Genomic DNA, 18176 nt, shown 5'->3' on the forward strand with positions numbered 1-18176 from the left:
TACTACCATCGATGTTAAGTGACCGAAAGCAAACCTTGCACGTACCAGGCCAACCCTCCTCCTGTTCAATATGTGCCTCCAATTGTATGTGAGTGCGGGCCTCATGAACGAAGCACAGTCTCTGTTTGATGAAATGCCTGAGAGGATGCTGATCTCATGGACCATCCTCATTTCAGGATATACCCGTCATTGGACCCGCAATCGAAACTTTGATGATTTTCCGGAATATGGTTCATGACGTTACACGTTAGAACCAGATTCTTTTGTTTTTTGCCTCTGTTGTGCGTGCATGCGGTGCAGCCAAAAATCTCATCTACGGGTGTCAAGTCCATAGCTGGATTTTAAAAACAGATGGCATCATGGACTCGTATGTGGAGAATGCACTTGTGACCATGTATGCTAACTGTGGATTTGTTCAAGATTCTTCACTTGCGGTTTCCTGTATTTTGTTGCCTAAGTTGGTGTCATGGAGCTCTATGCAAAGTGGATATGCGCAAAATGGGCTTGAGAAAGAAGGGTTAAGTCTCTTCTGTGATATGTTATGGTCTGGAATCCAGCCGGATGTATTTTCTTTCTCGATGGCTATTCGGGCTTGTGCAAAGTTGAGCTGCTTGGATTTTGGAATACAGTTCCGTTGCTTTATCTGTAAGAAGGGTTTAGCTTCTTCCCTGTGTGATTCTTATGGATACTGTGTGTATATGGACTTGTGAAGACAAGTGTTTGTCAATATGTCAACAAGGGACTTGGTTTCTTGGAACACAGTAATCTCGGTCTATGTTCATAACACCCATAACCATGAAGTGCTGAATATTTTCCAAAACTTGATGCATGAACTTACCTACTGTGATGAGTTCACATTGGCAAGCATGCTTCAAGCTGTCACTTGCTTAGAATCTTTGAATCTTGTTAGAGAGATTCATGGATGTATACTCAGAGCTGGTTTTGAATCAAACCTTTGATCGGTTCTCTTTTGAATATGTACAATGAATGGATTGATCTCAATGGTTTAGATGACATGGACAAACAATTTAACTAGTTTGTAATGACTGTTTCTTGATTTTATAGATTTGTAAAGGAGTTGATCTTGCTTATGTGGCAAAAATAATGTATTCAAATATATTAGTCATTAAAATATGTTGTGGATGGCATTTTAGATAATTTTTGGAACCAAAAGAAATGATTCTGTTTAGTGTGTACCATTCATGTTTTTGGCTTTTACCAATGACCAAAACATTTTTTCAAGTTTTACCATACAACATTTAAAGCGCAGAATCAATCCAAAAACACAGAAACACATATAAGTGTTTCTGACTCAGAATCAATATTTTGGCATACAAACATTACCGTACAAAGCCTAAGTAATCAAACCAAGAGAAGGCAAAGAGAAAGAAGAAGAGACTACCAAATTATGTGTGGTAGGCAGCCTGCGATAGTGTGCTATAACCTATCGCAAGCTACTCCATATATATTTATGTCCAAATAAGAGGGGTAAGTTAAGGGACTAAAATACCCCTAACCTACATATTACAATATGTGAAAAGAAACAAAAAAATAATAGGTTTAGAATATTAAACTCTGCAGGACAGAATTGCCCCTTGAGCTTTAACAAGCTGGAGCAAACAATTCACCCATGCTCAGCTTGGTACAGCAATGATGGAAACTAGGGGCAAACAAGGACTTGGTAAATTTATATGGTAGCTGATCTGAAGACGAACAAATGGAGTGTCATCCCGTTTCTTCAACACAGTATCTCGAGCAAAATTGTCGTCCACCTTAATGTGTTTGGTCCGTTCATTATAAACTGAATTGCTGGCAATATAAATAGCTATTTGGTTGTCACAATACATCTTCATAGGAATAGGCATAGGCATAGGAAAACGTGTCTCAAGATGGAGAGATCTGAGCCACATTAACTTGTTAATAGTGTGAGCCGTGGCTTTGTACTCTGCTTCAGCACTTGTCCTGTCAACTATTATCTGTTTCTTGTTCCACCAAGTAACCAGATTACCTCCAACAAACGTACAATACCCTACAGTAGACTGACGATTCCTCGCTGAACCAGTGCAATCAACATCAGAATAGGCAACTAACTTGATATGCTTATTAGGACAAAAATCAACCCTTTACTAGGGGCTCCCTTTAAGTAACAAAGGATTCAAACAGTTGCATCCCAATGAGCTTTCTGAGGAGACTGCATGAACTGACTGAAGAATTCCAAGAGCAAAATAAATACCAGGCCTGGTGACTGCAAGATACATTAGTTTTCCTACCATGCTTCTATATTGATGAACATCTGTGAGGGGATCATCTTTGTTAACACCAAACTTCTTATGAGGATTCAGCGGAACATTCACAGGCTTGGATGCAAGCATCCCAGTATCAGATGAGATCTAGTACATACTTCCTTCGAGACAAACTGATACCTTTCTTACTTCTCACAACTTCAATGCCAAGAAAATAGTGGAGATCACCTAGACCCTTGGTCTGAAAATGCTGTTGTAAATAGGCTTTCACCTTTGTAGTACCAGCTACATCATCACAAAAAACGATAATGTCATCAACATAGACAACCAAGACAACCAGCTTACCTCCGCGTTGGCGAACAATCTGAGAATTACCTCCATAGCAATGTGAAAAGCCACAAGACATCATTATATCACTTAACTTGTCAAACAATACTCTGGGTGATGCTTGAGACCTTAAATCGCCTTACACAACCTGCAAACCCGAGTACTGTCCCCCCTCCCCCCCCTGAGCAACATATTTTGGACCTTGTTCGATATAAATCTCCTTTGATAAATCACCATACAAAAACCCATTCTCAATATCTAACTTAACCAGTGGTCAATCAATGTTAACAGCTAGAGATATAAGCAAGTGAACAGAATTTGGCCTTGCAACTGGAGACCCATAGGTTTGAGTATAGCCCTTGGCAATCAGACGAGCGCCTTTGAGCCGCTCAATAGAGCCATCAGGTAGGTGGTAAATAGTGTAAACCCAGCGACACTTAACTAGGTCTTTACCAGGAGGTAGATCCACCAAAGTTCGGGTATTACATGACAAAAGGGCTTCGATTTCAACATCCATAGCAACCTTCCAAGCAGGAAGACGAAGTGCCTTTCAATGATGCTTAGGCAAGGTTCAAAATATTGAGTTTCGATTGGTTTCGAGGAAACAAGGGAAATTTTCCCGGTTTGGTGGAAACATTGGTTTTGACCCCCAAAATGTGTGTTTTTTTTTTTTTGCATGACTTATTGTGTTCGTCTTATTTTAGACATTTTTAGCCCATTCAGATAATTAGTTTTATAGAATAACACCTAAAGTCATACTTGTGGTGTTGACGAAAGTTTGCTAATGTATGTTGAGTCGTTGATTGAAACTATACTACATAAGTACGTATAATTTACTAACTAAAAATGTGAAATACACGATTAAAAGTTTAAAACAAACAAAACATAATGTAAATGATCCAAAAGAATTAATAATATACAAAATTATGAGTTATTCTCAAGTCTCAACACTCAACAACAGTTAATTCCATGTAGTGTCCAAGTATATTCTATAAAAAAAAAAAAAATTTTTTTGGGGAAGATAGGATTTGACTTTTTTGGTCCAAGTTCCCTTAGGTAGATTTGCTATTAATGTGCAAGATCCAAGCTTAGAATGAAGATTTGATAGCACAAGGACATAATCTTGAGTGTTTTCCCAAGTTTCCCACATCGCAGAGAAGAAATATGGGGAGAGGGTCGAAATTTGGCATAAGAAGGCTTGGTTTCCCATTTAAGAAAAAAGGTTATATATAGGCTAGTTTTTCATTAGTCCTCTTGAATATTGGGAATTTTGATCGATATTGGTCGAAACCAGTGACTTTTGAAAGTCAGATGGTATTTGGTATCAGAGGCCTAGGATACTGTGAAAATGTGGGAAATTTCAATGATATCAGTCGAAACCTTGAATCATGTGCTTGGGTATAGTAGAAGCAGACAATGTTAGGGTAAGAGTATGGACCGAAGAAGGAAGATATGACAAAGAGACAAACTTATCTATAGAATATAGAACCATAGATTTCTTAGTGCATGAACGTTTACCTTTACACAACGGTACTGGTAAGTTAGAAGGAAATGAATGAGGTGGAGCTTCACCAGATGAAGAGGCTGGTTATGGTGGATACATAGGTGCCCAGAGACGAGGAAGGGCATAGTAAGCAACAAAATGTTTCAGGGAGTTGAAAATAAGCATAGATTCGAAGATTCCCAAATAGGTCAACCTTCCGAACTGCTGCTGAATCCATGGGCAGGCAAGGGACAATCCGGTGAACTGAAACATCTTATTAGCCAGAGGAAAAGAAAGCAAAAGCTATTCCCGTATGTAACTATGGGAGCATTAGGAACCGCATCATGTTGTATTCTCGTTCTTGTGTTGATAAACCTGTAGAGGTGGTGTAGAATGAACTCTAATAATATCAGGATAGGAGGAGAATAACATTGTGTCGTTCATCCCAGAGGAGGGAGGAGACTCACAGAAGTAAGAACTCCCCTAAAAAAAGGTGACATCAGAACACAAAATACTATGGGAGACAGGGCCATAACAACGATACCCTTTCTAGGTACGAGGGTAACCTAGGAAAATACACTTTAGTGAAACTAGGGAAAAGCTTATCAGAAGATAAGTTAAGTTTAGACGAAGCAAACACATCCAAAACCTGGGGAGGTAAGCTAAAAAGAAACATGCCAGGAAACAATAGAAAATGGGGACTTGTTATCAAGAACAGATTATGGCATATGATTAATCAAATAACATGTAGTGAATATTCCATCACACCAAAAGTCTTTACCAAAAGTGCTTTGGAACTTGCATATGTAAAATGATAGCACGTGCAACCTTTATTGTCTATTTTTCTATTCCGCCACTCCATTTTGCTGTGGAGTGTAGGAACAACTGTTCTGGTGAATCATTCCATGGGCAGCACAAAAGTCAGAAATATTATTTTGAACTTATTCCAAAGCATTGTCAGAACAAAAAACTTTAATAGAACTGCCAACTTGAATCTTTATTTCATTATAGAAGGTGTTAAAAATTATTAAAACTTTGAATGATCCTTCAAGAGGTACAATCACGTGAGACGGGAATGATTATCCACAAACGTAACAAAGTACATAGAACCATCATACGTCTGAATGAACTAAAAAAAATAAAGACAGACTATGAGCCACAGGATGAGATGGAAAAGACACATGATGGTGCTTTCCTAACCCGCATGCTTCACACTCTAACCTAGATAGAGACTTGAAAGCAAGAAATAACAACTTTAACCTAGGTGAAGACAATTGACCTAAACGATAATGCCACTAGAAGGGAGTCACACCACCAATAGAGTGAGCAGCAACAGAAGTAAGAGCACCATAGTTGAGGTAGTACAATACTTTTTCACGCCCTCCACCAATCGTCATCCTTGTGTGAAGATCCTTAAAAACACAATGAGTATAAAAAAATGTCACAAAACAGTTTAAGGACTTTGTATGTTGACTCATGGAGGGAAGACTTAAAGGAAATTCAGGAACATGTAACACAGAAGAAAGACTAAGAGAATAGGTAGGAGAAACTATACCATAACCGGAGATAGGTGTGGAAGATCCAGCTAATATAACAGATGAGGAATGAGAATTATTAGTAAATGATGTAAATGGGAAGACTTAGTCATATGGCATAGGTCTTAGAATTAATCCAGGGAGGAGATGTAGTAGTAAAGAGGGCAGGTGTACCTGTGTGAGCTAGAGTAGCAGAGGAGGCCCGAAAGATGTACCACTGGATGCTTCAAGACTGTGTAACCTCCGTAATATCGGAGTAACATCGTCACGTGAAGTAGTAGTAGAGGAACTACCACCATCAGACATGTATGATTGGCTAATTGGGTTGCTCATTCTGGTATCCCATGTTTGGCCCAAGTATCAACAGTGTGGTTGGGTTTCCCACAATTAGTGCGCTACCAATTGGCACGATCTCCTGTACCTAGACCACTACCACCCCTATTGCCATGGCCACGACCAACAATAATGGCAGAGTTATCCTTTAGGGAGGTGTTAAACTTACCAGGAGAAGCAACACACTGAAGACGAGAGAATGTGTCAGCAATTGTGGGTACACATTCACCAACAAGTATGTGACCCTTGAAATTCTTCTGATCAGAGTTTAGGCCAGCAAGAAACTTGGATACAAAGAAACTTACATGAGGCCATGGTTACCTTTTCTTTTCCTCTTGATACAGTGCAGGATTTCATGACAGATAAGCACATTGTCCTGTATGTGTTGCCCTTTAATGAAGCCATTCTAGTTAAAGGATATCAGTTCATTTCGTTAAGCCTTGACTTTATCTATATCAGTTGTAAGTGGCAGAAACACATTTAATTCCTCAGCTAAGCCTTTGAAAGCACTGTAGTAGTCTTAAAGGAGACTTGTTTGATTGCTGGTGCTGAAACAATTTCTCATACAGGTAAAGACATGGTTCATGTTCTTCTCCTGAGAGTATGTATCCTTCAAATCATCCCAAACACCCTTGGCAGTGGTATGGAACTTGAACTTGGCAGCTATATCAGGGTACATCCTATTCCATAGCTAGATTGGAGTAATGGTATTCTCTTTCATCCATTCACTATAGCCACCATCAGTAGTAGCAGGAGGAGCAGATGTAAGGCACTTAAGTTTATCCAGTGCCATGATATAAACATTCACAACCTGAGCCCATAGCAAATTTTCGGAACTCCGCTTGAGTTTATTGCAAGTGATAGTCGCATTCACGGCATCAGAAGTAGATGTAGAAGCAGTAGCGGTAGACTTGTTATCATCCATGGTCACAAATATAGTAAGGGTAGCAGCAATAATTAGAACCAAAGAGGACCAAAAAGTGTGAACGATCAATGTCTTCACAGTAAAGCCTCAAAATAGTGATAAAGTAGGGTTGTTATAACAAACCAGCATTAGACAAGTTGCAGATATGAAGCAGAGGCCACAACCAACCCAAGGAGAAAAATCGAATTTCAGGGTTTTGGGGAGCACCACCAAATCAGTAACCAGTCTTGTAGGGGAGCAGCTCTTAGAGATTTAAGCATGAAAAGTAACAAACAATATTGTAGAAACAATCATAGTTGAAGGGGTAGCGGTAGTCATCACCAAGTAGAGGATCATCAAAATTGATCCTAGGGAGGAAAACCTTGATAGAGAAAATCGAATTCTCCTGTATGGGGAAACTTGATCAGCCTTGTAGGTGCGCACATCTGAGTGATTTAAGCAAAAATAACATCAAACAATGTTGGGGAAGCCATCATAGTTGAAGAACCAGCAGCAAACATCACCAAAGTTGACCTCAAGGAGAAAACACAGAGAAAATTGATTCTTCTTAGAGGGAGAAAATTAATTAGGTAACGTATGGTAGAGCAAATCAGCAACAACTACACATCATGGGGCAGGAAAGAAGCATTCCATCAATGAATAAGGAGGATTAATACATAATATATATCTTAGGGATGAGACAAAGGAAGGTGTGATTAATACCCTGGATCTGGTTGGGGTTAAAGAAGAAGCTTCTTATAGCATTGATGAGGTCAGATCTGATGATGTCCCAACAAGAGGTGAAGAAGCCCATACAGAAGCCATCGGGGCTAGGAGCTTTGCTGGCTTTGTGGGAGAGGATCGCAGAGATGATCTTTTCATCGGAAGGGATAGATTGGGGGGAAGTAAGCAGATGGTTAGGAATGAATTTAGAGAGGTCTTGGGGGAGGGGGTAGAGATGGGGGGAAGAAGGATGGCAGAGGTTAGTGAAATAGGAAACAACTTTAGCTTTGATGTCCTCTGGCTTCATAGAGCCCCCATCAGGGGAGGAGAGAGAGAGAGAGAATGGAATTAACATTGGTTCTAGCCTCAAGGAATCAGTGGAAGTAGGAGGTGTTAGAGTCTCTGACCTCCAACCATTTAATTCTGGATTTTTTACAAAGAAAACTTTCCTCTTGGGAGAGGAGGATGGAGTGCTCGGAAGAGACCTCTTTCTCCTCTTCAGCAAGAGAAAGGTTAAGAAGATCCGATTGCAGCTTGAGCTGGATGGAATCCAATCTCTCTGCAAGAAGACACCCTATCGGAGATATTTCCAAAGGAAGAGGAGTTCCAACTGCAGAGGGTAGCTTAAACATTCTTGAGCTTTCGGACAAAAGCAATAAGGGGGGAGGAGAAAGAGTGGACCGGGATGTTCTAGGCTTCTCTGACAATAGGGATGAAATTATGATGAAAAGACCATATGACAAAATATGAATGGTTTAGGGGCGAAGGAGATGGTCTGGTCAATGTAAAGAGAAATGGGGTAGGCGTGGGAGGAAGGGAAAGAAGTCAACCAAGCTTTATTGAAGGATCTGTCAAGCTTACATGCAACGCAATTGGATGAACTCCTCTGGTTATGCCAGGTAAGCTCAGCACTTGAACATCTTAGATCATTAATGCCAATGCCATCAATGCAGTCGTTGAAAGCTTCAACAGAAAACGAGTCAATGGGGACCCCTCCATGCTTTTTAAAGCTGGACCTGACAACACTAAAATCGCCAGCTAGGCTATAAGGGAGGGGCCCAGTAAGGGGAGCAAAATATTTGAGGTCAAATCAAAGGGTCAGTCTATCAGAGGCACTAGTGGAGGCATAGATTGCAGAGAAGCAAAGGTTAGAACCAGAGATGTCAGTTATGGAGAGGTTAATGGACTTGGAAGTCATGGAGATCTCACTCACATCTAATTTGAGAGAATTCCAAGTGATCTAACTGCACCCATTGGGGTAATGGGAGTAATTGGAAATTATGGACCAAGAACGAGCAATGAAGGACAGGGCAGGGAAGTATTTGCTTCAAGAGCTCTAGTTTTTAAGAGGCAACAAAATTTGGAACATGTGGACTGAATGCGAGTTAGGATAGTAGAGTGCTTAGACGTGGAGTTTAATCCTTAGACATTCCAAATGGTCCAAGGGATCATGAAGAGGACAGGGGTAGGCTTCAAATGCTCAAGAGAGTAGGGAGAAGAATTATTGTTGTAATAATGGGTTTTAAGGAAAGTGTTAGTTACCAAACAGACCCTAAGGGGTTTAATGGTCTATGTAATTCTCTAGACCCTTTTCTCCATTGTTATAAATAAAGAGGGCTAGTGTCATATTAGACATAAGTCATTACCCCATTCAATATGGTATCAGAGCCTTAGGATTCGAAACCGTAAGGGTTCTCCCTCTTCTCCATCTCTTTGCCTCTTACTCATCTCTCTCTCCCAGTGCCTCCATCTACGCCTCCCTCCATCTCTCTTCATCTGCTTCTCTCTCATGGTGGAAACTTCTTAAACCACCAAGAGGGTTTCTAGCCTCCATCCATCCTTCCCTTGGGCTCTTAGACTCTCTTCTACAATGATCTGAGAGACCCAGAACCTTTTTTAATCACTTTTCAGGGTTTTCTCCCTGAGAACGTTTTTTCATTATCGAGATGCTTTTTCTCCGCTCGATGCTCTGATCGTCTTGATTTTGTTGTCATTGGTGCCTCTTATCTTTGTGGTGGTATGTACCGACTACTTTTTCATTTGAGATCTCTATTCTAGAGCTATCCCCATCATTTTTTTCAAGGTTTTCTCCCTGAGAACGTTTTTCATTGCCGGGATGCTTTTTTCCCTCTCGATGCTCTGATCGTCTTGATGTTTGTTGCGACTGATGCTTCTTATTATTATGGTGGTATGTACTGATCATTTTTTTAATTTGAGGTCTCTGTTCTAAAGCTATCTCCAAAATCGTATAGATAGGGTTTTACCCTATCTATTTTTGGGTTTTCTAGCTTTTTTTGGTTATTTTGGTGCTTTTTCTATCTCCGACTAGTGTCTTCTATTTGCACAGCCCCCTTGATTAGCAATTATGTCTACCATCTCATTTCCATCTACTGACGGAGACACCATGGCTTTTCCTACTTTTCCTTCTTATGCTATCAAGCTTGATGGCATAAACTACCTTATGTGGTCACGCTCGGTTTGCATCTCCATTAAGTCCCGTGGCTATTACGGGTACCTCACTGGAACCACGAAGCGTTTGACCACCGGTACTGAGATTGACAAGTGGGAGTGTGCCAACTCTCTGGTTATGGCCTTCCTTGTCAACTTCATGTTGCCACAGCTTTCGGGTGGCTATCTTCTCCTTAACTCCGCTGCAAAAGATCTGGAAGTCTGTCCGGGATATCTATTCCCAGGCAGAGAATGATGCTCAAGTCTTTGAGCTTCGCCAGAAGGTTCGTGATCTGAGGCAACGAGGGCTCACTCTGTGATAGTACTACTATAAGTTGCGGTCACTATGGACTGAGTTGGATTTCTATGAGAAGTATACTCCTTCCACCGCTGAAGATGTCATCAAGTTTCAAAAGCGAGGACAAAATCAGGTTCTGTGACTTTCTGGCAGGCTGAATGTGGAGTTTGATCAGTTGCGGTCACAGGTTTTGACTTTTGAGTCGTGACCCATTTCCTACCTTGGATCAAGCTTATGCTGTGATCCAACTTGAGGGCAGTCGACGTACCACTATACTCCATATCAAGTTGCCACTCCTGTTGATAAATCTGCACTTGTTTCTGGCACTCGGTCCTTTAGTGCAACACCACAGTCTGGTGGCTCCTCTACTAGGACTCCAGTGAAATGCGGTTACTGTGGGAAGTAGCGTCACATCAAGGAGCACTGTTGGAAGCTTCATGGTCGTCTTACTGATACATCTGGAAAAGGGCAAGGAAAGGGTCATGCTGGTACTTCCAACGATACTAAGACCCCTGACTCCGACTCTGCTCTTAGCTCCTCAGTAGCCTCGCTATCATTTGATGAGCTTACTGCCCTTCGGCGCCTCTTGACATGTCTAGACTCTCCTGCACCTACCACTGTGAGCTCTGCTCATTCCACCCCTTCTGGGTCAAGTATCTCCTTTTGTGGACATACTATGTCTGTCCCTTCTATCCCTTGGATTATAGACTCTGGGGCTTCTGATCATATGACTGGCGGCTTGTCTCTTTTTTCACAGTACACTACTTGTCCTTATAATGGTAATGTCAAATTGGGTAATGGGACTTATTCCACTATTCTGGGGAAGGGCTCTGTTAGCTATACCCCCTCTTTGTCCCTTTCTACTGTATTGCATGTTCCTTCTTTTCCCACTAATCTTCTATCCATTAGTATTCTTACTTCCAAAGTCACCTTTTTCTCGTCTCCTTGTGTTTTTTATTTTGGTGACAGGGGCAACGATGGGCTCTGGTAGGGTACGTAGTGGTCTATATCTGGTTGATGATGACTCGGCGTTGGTCTCTAGTCAGGCTCTTCAGACATCTTCTACGTCACCTCCCATCTCTGAGTAACTACAGTGGCATCGTCGGTTAGGACATCCCCCTTTGGGAACTTTAGCTAGAGTTTTTCCTTTTAAAATTGTAATTCGAGTCAGTTTTTTTTGTGAGGCATGTGTTTTGGCCAAACAAACTCGAATCACTTATTTTGTTTCTAAAAATATAAGTGCCACTCCTTTTTCTATGATACATTCTGATATTTGGGGCCCATCCCGCTATGTGTCTGTCAATGGTTATCGGTGGTTTCTCTCTTTTATTGATTGTCATTTTCAGACTATTTGTTATATGATCAGAACCAAGGGTAGACCTTCTATTGCTTTCAGCAGTTTCACCGCATGGTTCAGACTTAGTTCGGTGCTACCATTAAGATCCTTCGAAGCGACAATGGCTGGGAATACTTTGAAGGGTCCTTTCAAGCTTACCTTTCCAATCATGGGATGATTCATTAGACTAGTTGTGTGGATACTCCGGCTCAGCATGGGGTTGCTGAGTGGAAGAATCGCCACCTTTGTGAAGTAGCACGCTCTATTATGTTTGAGATGCATGCTCCTCCCTAGTACTGGAGCGACACAATTCTCACTGTTGCTTTTCTTATCAACCGAATGCCTTCCCGGGTCCATACCTTCCGCTCCCCTCTGGATCTTCTCCAAGGTTCCGCTGCTCTTCCTATTCCTCCTAAGGTATTCGGTAGTGTTTGTTATGCTCGCGATCATCATCCTTATGGAAAGTTTGATCCTCGTGGTCTCCGATGCATTTTTCTAAGGTATGCTCCTACTCAGAAAGGCTATCGGTGTTTTCATCCTCTTACTTGGCGTTGGTTTGTGACTATGGATGTTGTCTTTCACGAGTCTGTGTTACACTACATTGCGACACCTCTTCAGGGGGAGTCTCCTTCCATTGTGGAAGATGTGCCGTCGTCTCTTGAAATTGCTATCCCAGCTAGTATCCCGTTTCAGGGGGAGAGTGACACTCCTATTGCGCTTTAGCCAGAGATACGTGTGTATAGTCGCAGAGAGCAGACTCAGACCACTACACATCCAGCATCTACCCTACTATGCTAGTCGTCTCCTCTCGACCCTGATCTTGTCCCCTTAGACCCTAGTAATTCTCCTTCTGTTAATCAGTCTCTTGAGTTGCCTATTGCTGTTCGTAAAGGCATCAAGTCTTGTGCTTTACATCCTATTGCTAAAACTGATTCTTATGACTCTTTCTCTCTCTCCTTCCTACTATAGTTTTGTGTCTTTTCTTTCCTCTGTGTCCATTCCTCATACCTGGTAGGAAGCGAGTGCAGACCCACAATGGCAAGTAGATATAGTTGAAGAGATGCAGGCTCTAAAGAATACCGCATGGGATCTGGTGTGTCTTCCCTCACAAAAGAAGATAGTTGGGTGCAAATGGATCTTCACAGTAAAACAGAAGGTTGATGGTATAGTGGATCGGTACAAGGCCAGACTTGTTGCCAAAGGCTTCACACAGACTTATGGGATTGACTACCAGGAGACTTTTGCTCCAGTTGTTAAGATGAAGACAATTCGTGTTATTTTGTCTTGTGCCGCCAACTTAGATTGTGATCTCCAGCAGTTAGATGTGAAGAATGCCTTCCTTCATAGGGAACTTGAAGAGGAAGTGTATATAGACATTCCTCCTGGGTTCACTTGCTCCAAAACCCAAGGGAAGGTATGCAAGCTGAAGCGTGCTCTATATGGGCTGAAGTAATCCCCTCGTGCTTGGTTCGGATGTTTCCATGAGGCTATGGTTGCTACAGGTTACTCTCAAAGCAATGCCAATCTCACTTTGTTCATCAAGAGATCTGGTGGGAAGATTGCTATCCTAATAGTCTATGTAGATGATATTGTTGTTACTGGTGATGATCTGGTAGAAATCTCTCGCCTCTAGAGATACTTGAGTGAGGGATTGGAGATCAAAGACCTAGGACAACTTCGTTACTTCCTCGGCATTGAAGTTGCTAGGTCTTCTCGTGGGATCTACTTGTCTCAGCAGAAGTATGTGCTTGATCTTCTCTCTGTGACAGGCATGTTGGGGTGTAAGCCGGAAGACACTCCTATTGAAGCTAATGGTCCCCTGAGTAGCAAGGAAGGTGATTCGGTAGATGAGGGGAGATCAGAGATTAGTGGGGTGGTTGATCTATCTCTCTCATACACGCCCTGGCATTGCATTTGCGGTCAGCCTGGTTAGTCAGTACATGCATGATCCCTACTCGACTCACATAGAAGTTGTGTTGCGTATTCTCCGGTACTTGAAATTTGCCCTAGGACGTGGCATCCTTTTTTCTCCTCATGATCACCTTAGGGTGGAGGCCTTCACTGATGCGGATTGGGCAGGTTCCCTTGATGACTGCAAGTCTACTACTGGTTATTACACCTTTGTTGGTGGTAACTTTGTTACATGACGTAGCAAGAAGCAAGCCGTGGTTGCCCGTTCAAGTGTTGAAGCAGAGTTCCATGCTATGGCACATGGCATTTGTGAGCTTCTATGGTTTCATAGTCTTCTCACTAATTTGGCTGTTCTTGCTACCCTTCCTATAAAGCTCTTTTGTGATAGCAAATCTGCCATTAGCATTGCTCACACCCTTGTCCAGCATGAGCGAACCAAGCATGTGGAGATCGATTGACATTTCATCAAAGCGAAGTTGGATATGGGCCTTTTCACTGTTCCTTTTGTTCTCAGTAATAAACAACTGACTGATGTATTTACTAAAGGTCTTAGTAGTAAGATATTTCATCCTATTATCTGCAAGTTGGGCATATGTGATATCTATGCACCAACTTGAGGGGGAGTGTTGTAATAATGGGTTTTGTGGGTTTTAGGGAAAGTGTCAGTTACCAAATGGACCTTAAGGGGTTTAGTGGTCTTTGTAATTCTTTAGAACCTTCTCTCCATTGTTATAAATAAAGAGGGCTGGTGTCATATTAGACACAAGTCATTACCCCATTCAACAATTACCTTTCAACCGCCTATGATACTGTTTGAGGGGAAAAGGCATAGAAGGGCTGGAGGTGGTAGCAGAGCTGATGAGAAGAAGAGCTTGTGGTCCCTTTTAGGAGGCAATCTTCGAAGGGTTGAGGAGGGCTGTTTTTACAGCATAGGATCTGGTGATAGAGCTAGGGATCACCTGGGAGCTTAAAGGATGAGGGCATGTGGTAGCAATAATGGACGATGAAGAGGGAGCCTCCGAAGGGGACACTAGTATGAAGTGCCATTGAGTAGGGGGCCATGGATGATGGCGCAAGGGGAGGCAGATTGGATAGGGTCAGGCGTATGGTTATAGAGCACAAGGAGGTCGGCTAACATTGCACTAGGCAGGGATGAAAGACCTTTAGAGGCAGCAACCTGCAAGAGATCAGCAACACTTGCAGTGGTTTGGTAGAAGGCCGATGGAGACGACATCACATTGACAATAAAGGAGGGAGCATCAATATGAGGAGGGGCAAAGATCTCAAAAGTTTGGAATTCCATCTTCTTTGATGTCGAAGCAAAGATATCAAAAATTTCTTCCACCTATCCCCCCTCCCCCATAAATTGTCACATTGTTACTTCCTGGGTGCTTCCAAGCTCTGTAATCAGGAATCTTGTAACCCTCTGAGGGTATTGTTTTCTTTTCTTCTCCCTCCCCCCCTGCATGGGGCTGTTTATTTCTCGTCCCTTTGGTAATGAATTTTTTATTCACCCAAAAAAATATGAGAAGGGGCGAAGGAGACAACTACAGGCGAGGGGGATGCTGCAAGGCAATGCAGGTACCTTCAGAGGTGGCAACTCGCAGGGCAGAGGGAATAGGAAGTGGAGATCGACAGAGGAGAAGGGCGCCTTCGAAGGCGGTAACCGATAGATTAGAATGGGAGGCATGTGTCAAATTGTGGACGCGACCAGAGGCAGACAAAGGGAGGAGCTCTCGGCCAGGGGAAGCAGCAGTTTCGGGCTAGGAGATGACCCAAATGGGTTAGAAGGGGATCCCATGAGGGTTGGGTTGGAAGAGATGGGTGGAGTCTCTTGGTGGACCAAAAGGTGGTGGGTTGGGTTAAGTTTGCTATTTGGGTAAGTGGGTAAGTTGGATGAAGTTGGCTGGTTTGTGATGTGGGTTGAGCTGGGAAAAGGAGAGTTGAAAGGAGGATTAGGGCCAGGAACGGTGGCGGACCCATCAAGGGTTGAATCGAGAAGAGAGGTTCGAGTGGTATGAGTGATGACAAACGTGTCAATGATAGCGATAGGGCTGGGGGAAAGGTGTTTGCTTGATAAAGACTTGACAAGAGAAGAGAAACCGAGAGTTCTTGAGAAGGAACAAAGATAGGTAAGTTAACATAGGCAAAGGGGCGAGGGGACAGAAGGGGAGAAGAATGAGAGGACAGTTCGTCACCTCAGTTTCCGAGGAAGAAGATATAAGGGAGGCGAAGCGGTTGGGACCAACGGTCCGAAGGGAAAGATCCAACACACCAATGGATATACGTCTGTGAGTTGGAGATGAGTGGTCTTTATTGTAGCTGAGGTCGGCCATGAGACAACATTTATGGCGGTTCTATGTCCAAAGGATTTGCATAAGAGGTAATGGGGAGGCAACCGCACATAATGCACCATTTGAGTGAAGGAGTGGGCCTCATTTTCGAAGATGGTAACAATAGAAGGAGGCGAAGCATCCGTTGAGGGATCTTGATACATATTCTTGCATAGGCGAGTTGGTCCATCACACAGGTTCTTTGGTTGGAGTATAGGGGCTTTTCCTATATTGAGCCGATTATGCTGAACCCCTGAGCTCACCAATAATGCAGGGGGAGATTGAAAGAGAAACCCAAACAAGGACCACTTTGAGAGAAAAATATTAATCCCAATACCTAAAGAAGATCGGTTTTTGAAGAAGGAAACCCGAGCTCATCGAAGAAGAAGAACTAGGGTTTCGTTTACTAGAGACTGAAGATTGGTGTATGGGTTTTGATGTAGATTTTGTATGATAATCATCTGTGATTATCGTTTGCTGCTACTTTTATTGTTTGCTGTTCGTTGTTTGGTAAAGTTCGCTGATGTGATCACTTTTTTCTTATGGTGTATTAGTCATATTGTTGGTTGTTGGGATCGAAGTTTATGTGCGACGGCATCGGTTATTCTTGCTATCAATTTGTTGATCGAAGAAGAGGGTTGCTATTTGTTGCTTTAGATTTGTTATTAACTTGCAGAGTTGCAGGTGAGATTGTGAGACTCGAATTCTGATCTTGCCGCTGCTGATCTGCTATGATCTTGCCATATCGAATTTTATGTGCTACTCGTATGGAAGGTTGAATACGAAAGGGTTCTTCCACAGTTCCACTATTACTATAGTTCTCGTTTGGGTTTACTTTTAGTTGAATGGATTACCTTGCTGCTGGTCAAGTTTATTGTCACTGCTATTTTGTTCGAATCACTGTTGGTGGGATCGTTTTCTGCTCCTGCTGCTTGATGCTATTGCCGCTTTGTGCTAACGATGACAATGATGGTTGTTTTCTGATTTACTAATTCTTCAATGGACAAGGTTACGCTAATTTTCTGCTGGTTGAAGAAGTTCCGATTGTAGTCGATGGGTTTCTTTGGACTGTGTTGCGTGACTGTCGAGGATGAAGATTCTGCTGATAATGTAGACTAGGATAGATAAACTACCAAGGCTTCAACTGTAAGATTTTTTTAATCAGAAGAACAACCAAGGATAGCCCAACAACAACACAATAAGAAGAGATAAAGGACCAGATTGGATAAACCAGTAAGCTATCGATGTCAGAGGTTAGGTATTCTCAGATCAGTAGGTGACCAAATAGACTATCCAGGACTGGAATAAGTTTCACATGACCCATCAGACATGTAATAAATCACAGGAGATTGCTGAAGTAAAAAAGGGTAAAAAAAACTCCTATCGATTTCAGATATAAACTGCAACAAATCACGATAAGACAAAAACTGGGAGATTTTTAATCTCTCTCAAACCTCTGGACAGAACAGACTCCCCTTTGGATCGAGTTTCCCTCTAGGTAGGACCTACCTTCGATCCAAACAGCCTAAACTGACGGCTGGATTTGGCCTGGGCAGGTTTCGAAAATTGCTAACAGAATCTACAATTTTCTGGGCAGAACTGAGAGGAAAACTGAATTCAATACTTGTAAGGACTTGAGAGGATCAGTAGCACTTTGTGTAGTTGAGAGAAGAAGAAGAAGATAAGCCTAAGGAAGAGGACCTCTCGGGCTTCACACCGCAGAGAATCAATTGGATCAAACACCAATTTCATCAGCCTTGATCAAACACAAGACAACTCTTCATGGAGAAGACAATAGCAGCAGCCATTAATTTTATCAAAATCGTTGTAAGCTTTAGGAGCCTGCTCTTTTTTATTTATAATGTTGATGGGGGAGGGAATTACAAAATAGAAGGTTCCTTAAAAGGAAACCTTAATTTAGTCTCCTAATACAATACTTACTAAAAATTGAAATTAGAAACTAGCTGAAAAAGGAAACTAATTAATAATGACTTGACTCCTAAGAAAACAAATATAACTTAAATTAAACTCAATTTAAAAGGAAACTAATGAAAAAGGAAACAAAGTAGTAATCTTATATGCAACCTTAAAGCCCCTCTTTTAGGCCCATAGAAGTGGCCTATTATACTCAAAATGCATGGGATCAAAGGCACAACATGTATGGAACCCAACCCTTAGCTTATTCCTAATAAAACAAGCCTATTTTGGTCATGAATCTGCATCACCTGATTTTGATGGAATTGATGATTTATGTGCTGATTTATTTCTCTTCGATTTGCTGATTTTGGTTGGAGTTGTGGAG

The 18176-nt window shown here is 42.0% G+C and overlaps 1 protein-coding gene across 34 annotated transcripts in view; it reads left to right on the forward strand.

The window, feature by feature from the left end:
• The window catches only part of LOC122060584 (ubiquitin C-terminal hydrolase 13-like), a 108766-nt gene that overhangs the window by 80074 nt on the left and 10516 nt on the right, over positions 1–18176 (forward strand). The window lies entirely within an intron of this gene.

Source organism: Macadamia integrifolia, chromosome 14 (assembly GCF_013358625.1).
Source record: "Macadamia integrifolia cultivar HAES 741 chromosome 14, SCU_Mint_v3, whole genome shotgun sequence".
NCBI lineage: Eukaryota > Viridiplantae > Streptophyta > Magnoliopsida > Proteales > Proteaceae > Macadamia > Macadamia integrifolia.